At 36.1% G+C, this 7,546-nt stretch overlaps 1 protein-coding gene across 2 annotated transcripts in view; it reads left to right on the top strand.

Moving 5' to 3' along the window:
• Positions 1–1,662: 1,662 nt before the first annotated feature.
• Positions 1,663–7,546, top strand: part of Mlh1 (DNA mismatch repair ATPase Mlh1) — a 72,048-nt gene continuing 66,164 nt past the window's right edge. For both annotated transcript variants that reach the window (XM_089095592.1, XM_089095581.1), the window contains exon 1: positions 1,663–1,806. The gene's annotated coding sequence lies outside the window, so the exon portion shown is untranslated. The remainder of the gene's footprint in view (positions 1,807–7,546) is intronic.

Genomic DNA, 7,546 nt, shown 5'->3' with positions numbered 1-7,546 from the left:
TAGAAGGCCAGGTCATAATAAAAGCTTTCAATTTGGGAGGTTCAAGGAGGATTCTTTGACAGTCAAATGACCTCAGGGTACTAGATGGTGTAACGTTCTTACGTATCTACAGTGGTTTAAAAAATTCGATATGATTACCAAAAATATGCACAAATATAACAAATGTAACATTTGGAATATTATAACACGTTTTTCAAAGCTTTGAAGAAAAGCAAAAAAGGCTATATACCCTTAACTACGATTGAAAGCTATTTTCAAAAGAAACTCTGTAGAGATTTCCATGGAAATGACCATAGCAGAAGCTCTGAGCCTGGGTGGGAATCTAAGAGGAGTCCTTAAGTATTTTGACTACAGGTGACTTATTGTTGCGACTTCTTTAAATTTGGTAATTTTTGTGAGCATTTGGAAATCAAAGCTTAAACTCAATAACTGATACTAAGTGTCCTAATATTTTGCTTGGATTAAAAGTGACGGACTAGGATGAAAATCTCAACATCTTCCTGGAGCTACTTCAGTCTCTATATTATTTCATTTAATTACATTTAAAACGGATGAGCTTTTCAATTTTTTTTTTACCAGAAAATAGCTGGCACTTAATTTTTCTTCATACCGAATAAACCAGTAAGTGTTTTTTGTTTCATTGTAATTGAAGTGTTCTCATGTGAAGTATTCATCATGTATTTTTCAATTTGATAAATTTACTCCTTTTAGATGCAGTTTATAATTTGACTGATACTAGGTATTTATCAATTTAAAATTTGGAATGAATTCCCAAAAGAAAAAAAACGAATAATATCCAAAAGAACAGCCGAAAGCAATAAAAAGCAGCAGTTCAGCCTTAGCCTACATGACATATATTCTATAAAGAAATCAAAAAAATCTTTAAAATGCATTTTTTTAAAATTGTAATTATAAACCAGTTTTTAATACAAGAAGTCTTTTTAAGAATCCAAAAGAGCAAATAAAACAATCAATATCAAAGTCAACCATTTCAATTGTTTTAAAGGTGACAAAACATATAGCCTATAGGCAAAGGGCATTATGAAAAAATTAAGCTTCTAAGTTCAAAGTTATATTCAAAGTTTTTACCCAGATAACTGACAAATTTTTTGATATGGTATTTGTATTTGTATATGCAGTAATGCTCAATGAAAAAAACTACTAATTTTGATAATTATTTATGTTAAGAATACATAACTAGTAGATACTTCAACTGCTCGTATTATGCAAGGGTTCTGAAACGCCAGAGCCGTTTAGTTTCTACCATATTTCTACTTCTCTTGATGAATAACGAAGAAGATCAGTTTCCAGCAAACGACTTGTGAATTTTTGAACTCATGAATAGGCTCGATTCTATTGTAAATTTAAGCTGTGATTTTAGAAAGACTGATGAAAACATTAATGTTTGTGATCCACATTGATCACGCCGGCGGCGCGCCGCCGACGTCTTACTGGCGGTGCGGCGCGGCGTGCTGTTTTTAGCCCCGCCGCCGCCGGTCTTCCCTCATCAGCGCAGCGCCGGGGTCTAAATAATAGATGCGATTTAGTAAATTTTTCGTCTAGTAAATTCTTCCAGCCTAGGGCGGCAGCCCTGCTCACTTTAAATACCGCAGCAACTTTAAAAAAGAATAACGAGGTTATGTATTTAAATATATAGGAACTGACCTAATTTCATAACTTGACCTAGTTTCCTTTGAACTTGTTTAAAATGAATGTCATGAGATTTAAAATTCTCTAAACTACCTGTATTAAACTCCTTGCACCTTTGAAAGGGAGCACTAAATTGGATCTAGCCTAATGCATGAGGTAAATTTGCAGGTGACGCTATAATTTAGCTAGGATAAAAGTGAAAACATAATTTGATGCTTTTTTTATGCTATTTCATAATTCAATAATCGTATCTCTTGTAAATTGCATCTTGAGCCCTTAGAGATAGAGATATTTATTTTGAGAAATTACTAGGCCTATCACAAGCCCTGAAGGGCTGAATTCGAATTTCAAAGTCCATAAAAAAACAAAAAAAACAAGAAAATCATAACAAAAGCACAACAACTAAAAAATTGGCAACCAATGCAAAAAAATAAAAATAAATAATTAAATAGGCCTATCTGAATTCTATATGATTCCTTTGTCACTTAGATTAAAAACTGCAAAATGGCAACTAGTTAAAAAGATAAAAACTGATAAAACAGAAAAATAAATAATATACACATTAACAAATGTTTAAAAAACAATATAAAAAGGGGATAGGGAACAAAAAAAAAGAGTAAAAGGAAAAAAAAGCTGTTTCTTTTATTATATAAGAGAAAAGACAAAATTTATGTACAAATCAACCACTATTTATTATATCAGTAAAAAAAGGGATAAAAGATTTCTTAGACTGCAAGGTAGTACAAAGAATATTTGATAAGGTGGGGATAGGCTGGGACACAGTTTGTGGAGAATGATTTCTATCAGGTACATGGTATTCAGGGAAAAGGTTTGCAGTACAGGGTTCAAAAGTGCCAACTTACAAAAACAGAGGCACAAATTATTTCTTTGTCTCTTGAGGGTCTCAAGGTTTAAAATATTTAACAAATGCAAATATGGTATCTTGACATCTTTAAAAATAATTCTTAGAGCTCTCTTTTGGACATTTTCAATCTTTTGTGTTGCTTCATTTGAGAGGCCAGGGTGCCACACAGGACAAGCATACTCTAATATGGGACGCACAAAAGAAATGTATACTTGTATTAAATGTGATTGAGGGCAATTAAATTTATTTAAAAGTTTAAGGAGGGAAAGCAAGGAGTTTGCTTGTTGTAGGGTATTATTTATATGGGTATCCCATTTCAAATTGGAAGAAATTGTAACACCAAGGAATTTAAGAGATGTGACAGAGGTTTCATGAGGAATAGGAGCAAGAAAAAGGGGAGGGGATTTAACAAAACTTACTGAGACTATTGTGGATTTAGAAGGGTTAACTGTCATGTCAAGGGAAGAGGCCTTACAGGCAATATCTTGGAGTATGCCCATTGGGTTTCTAAAGATGTTTTTATGACATATCTCTAGAACTGTCAAGTCATCAAAAAATTTCCACCTATTGTCATAAAGGGTTAAAAGGCTGTTAATCATAAGAGAAAAAAGGAGGGGGCCTAGAATAGTCCCCTGAGGAATGCCATTAAATATGGGGAGATGATCTGAGGAAACAATTTAGATATTTAACTGCTTGAGATCTATTAGAAAGAAAAGAGGCAACAAGCTTAACAAGGAAAGTTTCAATGTGGAATTCATTTATAAGTTTATCTGTGAGTAAATTGTGGTTAATCAAATCAAAAGCTTTTTGAAGATCAATAGAAACCAGATTAAGCCAAGTGTTAGGTTTTTCAAGTAATTTACCCATGGTATCAACAAGATGGATCAGGTAATGAGAGGTTGACATGGATTTAAGATTAGCAAACTGTCTAAGATCAATGAGGGGGAGGACTTTCATCTTAAGCCAGTCTGCAAGAAAACTTTCATACAATTTTGAAAAAATTGAGGTGAGGGTAATAGGATGAATTCCATCAAAGCCAGGTTTTCCATTTTTCTTTTTGATTGGAGTAGTAAAGCCTTGCTTCCAGTATTGAGGGAACTGTCCAGATTCGTTAATTTCATTAAAAAGGGTGGATAGGGGTTTTGAGAGGTAATCACTGAAAGCTTTCATCAGAGGAACAGGAATATCTAAAGGGCAAATGCTTGATCATTTTAGTTTTTCATTTTTTTTTACAACATCAAGTGGAGAAATATGTGGGAGTGAAAAAGGATCAGGAATATCTGGAAATGCGTAAGATAGTGGTGGGAGACTCTGGATAAAAGAAGCCAGAAACTTATTGAGATCATTAGCTGTGGTCTCTGGAGGTTCATTTATATTAAAATTTAGTTGTTCTTGACTCTTGCCAGTAAGTTTTTTAATTTCAGAGTACCAGTACTTTGGTTTATCATGGGGCAAGTATTTAATTTTATTTTATAATAGGCTTGGGCAGCTTTTCTAATTTGACTTTTTAATTCCTTTCTTAACTTATTTGCTTCAGCTGAATTACCCCTGTTAAATAAGCTTATTTTCTTAAGCTTATAGTGGCAACGCTGGTGATAACCTGTGCTATTTATTCTAAGTGAAATAAACTTGTTTTTTGTGGCAAACGCTATCGATTTTGACAGACTTTGGTATCAATTGGCTGGACAGTGAATTGACTGCAATTGAAAACAATACTCAAAATCTCTGTCTCTTCTCTTTTCTGGTCCTTCATAACTATACAAACACAGCGGAAATAAATTTTAATCTGAGCAGTGTTGCCGGAGATTGACTGTTGTGCTAGCGGAGTTGTGCCCGAAATTCGTAGTGCAGTGTTGCCACCTTGTGTGCTGATTCAAAATTAGCCAAAAAAGCAAAAAGTTCTTTTGTGATGAATATGAGCACAGCATCAAAACGTCCTCGTCAGTCTCCCAAAAAAGGTGTAGATAAATGCTCAGCATGTGGATTGGGACTGGAAGAAGACTGAAAAGCCGTCCTTTGCCACGGTTGTGAACTCTGGTTGTGCGCCACATGTCTTGACATGTCTGATCCCAAATATGAACTATTTACTAGAATGAGTCGCCATTTGGGATCCACGTGGCACTGCCCTAGGTGTAAACATAGTGATAAGCCTATCACACCTGAAATCATTTGTGAAATAGTGATTGATTCCCTTGCCATGTTCAAAGCAGATCTACAGAATGAACTTGAGATAAAATTCCAGTCACTGTTGAAACCTCTGGCTGAACGAATTTCCCTAGTAGAGCAGGAAATAGCTTCTAAATGTTCCCAAGCTGATTTAAAACAACAGGTTACCACCGTAGTGTCAGTCGAAGTTTCTAAGGCTAAACAAAGCCTGTTCGATGATCCGGTAAAATTTACACAGACTTGCAGAGCCAAGTTCCAGTGCAGGATACTAACCAGGTTCAGCGTGAGCTTGGAGACATTGCACAAAAACAGAAGAATCTAATTTTATTTGGCCCAGAAGAAGACGCTGCAGTGAACCAAAAGTTGCAGAACCAGGTGGACTTAAAGTTTATCAATGAAGAACACTTGCGCGATTGCCCTGTGAAATGTTCCTTTTCTGTGAGATTGGGTCGTAAACAAGTTAATAGAAGTAGGCCGATAAAAATGATATTCAAATCCCCGCTCGATCGCGATTTGGCCGCCTTCTTCTTAGTGAGTAAACAAGACATGGGCACCCATAACTGACGTCCAGGGGGGGGCAAACCTCGTCTAATTGGCACTTTTAATGCTGTATAAGAGAAATCTCAGAACAAAAATATAAAAATAAGGCAACATCATTTAGCCAGGGGGGGCGGGAGACAGCCCCCCCCCTGCCCCCCCATATGGGCGCCCAGGATTGGGGGCAACTGAATTTATTTAAAAGTTTAAGGAGGGAAAGCGAGGAGTTTGCTTGTTGTAGGATATTACTTATATGGGCATCCCATTTCAAATTGGAAGAAATTGTAACACCAAGGAGTTTAAGAGATGTGACAAGAGGTTTCAGGAGGAATAGGAGCAAGAAAAAGGGGAGGGGATTTAACAAAACTTACTGAGACTATTGTGGATTTAGAAGGGTTAACTGTCATGTCAAGGGAAGAGGCCTTACAGGCAATATCTTGGAGTATGCCCATTGGGTTGCTAAAGATGTTTTTATGACATATCTCTAGAACTGTCAAGTCATCAAAAAATTTCCACCTATTGTCATAAAGGGTTAAAAGGCTGTTAATCATAAGAGAAAAAAGGAGGGGGCCTAGAATAGTCCCCTGAGGAATGCCATTAAATATGGGGAGATGATCTGAGGAAACAATTTAGATATTTAACTGCTTGAGATCTATTAGAAAGAAAAGAAGCAACAAGCTTAACAAGGAAAGTTTCAATGTGGAATTCATTTATAAGTTTATCTGTGAGTAAATTGTGGTTAATCAAATCAAAAGCTTTTTGAAGATCAATAGAAACCAGATTAAGCCAAGTGTTAGGTTTTTCAAGTAATTTACCCATGGTATCAACAAGATGCATCAGGTAATGAGAGGTTGACATGGATTTGAGATTACCAAACTGTCTAAGATCAATAAGGGGGAAGACTTTCATCTTAAGCCAGTCTGCGAGAAAACTTTCATACAATTTTGAAAAAATTGAGGTGAGGGTAATAGGATGAATTCCATCAAAGCCAGGTTTCCCATTTTTCTTTTTGATTGGAGTAGTAAAGCCTTGTTTCCAGTATTGAGGGAACTGTCCAGATTCGGTAATTTTATTAAACAGGGTGGATAGGGGTTTTGAGAGGTAATCACTGAAAGCTTTCATCAGAGGAACAGGAATATCTAAAGGGCAAATGCTTGATCATTTTAGTTTTTCATTTTTTTTTACAACATCAAGTGGAGAAATATGTGGGAGTGAAAAAGGATCAGGAATATCTGGAAATGTGTAAGATAGTGGTGGGAGACTCTGGAAAATAGAAGCCAGAAACTTATTGAGGTCATTAGCTGTGGTCTCTGGAGGTTCATTTATATTAAAATTTAGTTGTTCTTGACTCTTGCCAGTAAGTTTTTTAATTTCAGAGTACCAGTACTTTGGTTTATCATGGGGCAAGTATTTAATTTTATTTTATAATAGGCTTGGGCAGCTTTTCTAATTTGACTTTTTAATTCCTTTCTTAACTTATTTGCTTCAGCTGAATTACCCCTGTTAAATAAGCTTATTTTCTTAAGCTTATAGTGGCAACGCTGGTGATAACCTGTGCTATTTATTTCAAGTGAAATAAACTTGATTTTTGTGGCAAACGCTATCGATTTTGACAGACTTTGGTATCAATCGGCTGGAAAATAATCAGTGAATTGACTGCAATTGAAAACAATACTCAAAATCTCTGTCTCTTCTCTTTTCTGGTCCTTCATAGCTATAAAAACACAACGGAAATAAATTTTAATCTGAGCAGTGTTGCCGAAGATTGACTGTTGCGCTGGCGGAGTTGTGCCCAAAATTCGTAGTGCAGTGTTGCCACCTTGTGTGCTGATTCAAAATTAGCCAAAAAAGCAAAAAATTCTTTTGTGATAAATATGAGCACAGCATCAAAACGTCCTCGTCAGTCTCCCAAAAAAGGTGTAGATAAATGCTCAGCATGTGGATTGGGACTGGAAGAAGACGGAAAAGCCGTCCTTTGCGACGGTTGTGAACACTGGTTGTGCGCCACATGTCTCGACATGTCTGATCCAGAATATGAACTATTTACTAGAATGAGTTGCCGTTTGGGATCCACGTGGCACTGCCCTAGGTGTAAACATAGTGATAAGCCTATCACACCTGAAATCATTTGTGAAATAGTGATTGATTCCCTTGCCACGTTCAAAGCAGATCTACAGAACGAACTTGAGATAAAATTCCAGTCACTGTTGAAACCTCTGGCTGAACGAATTTCCCTAGTAGAGCAGGAAATAGCTTCTAAATGTTCCCAAGCTGATTTAAAACAACAGGTTACCACCGTAGTGTCAGTCGAAGTTTCTAAAGCTAAAC

Source organism: Artemia sp. Qi Xiang Cuo, chromosome 1 (genome assembly GCF_049724085.1).
Source record: "Artemia sp. Qi Xiang Cuo chromosome 1, ASM4972408v1, whole genome shotgun sequence".
In the NCBI taxonomy this organism is placed as follows: Eukaryota; Metazoa; Arthropoda; class Branchiopoda; order Anostraca; family Artemiidae; genus Artemia; species Artemia sp. Qi Xiang Cuo.
This window is presented reverse-complemented; position numbering and strand designations above follow the sequence as displayed.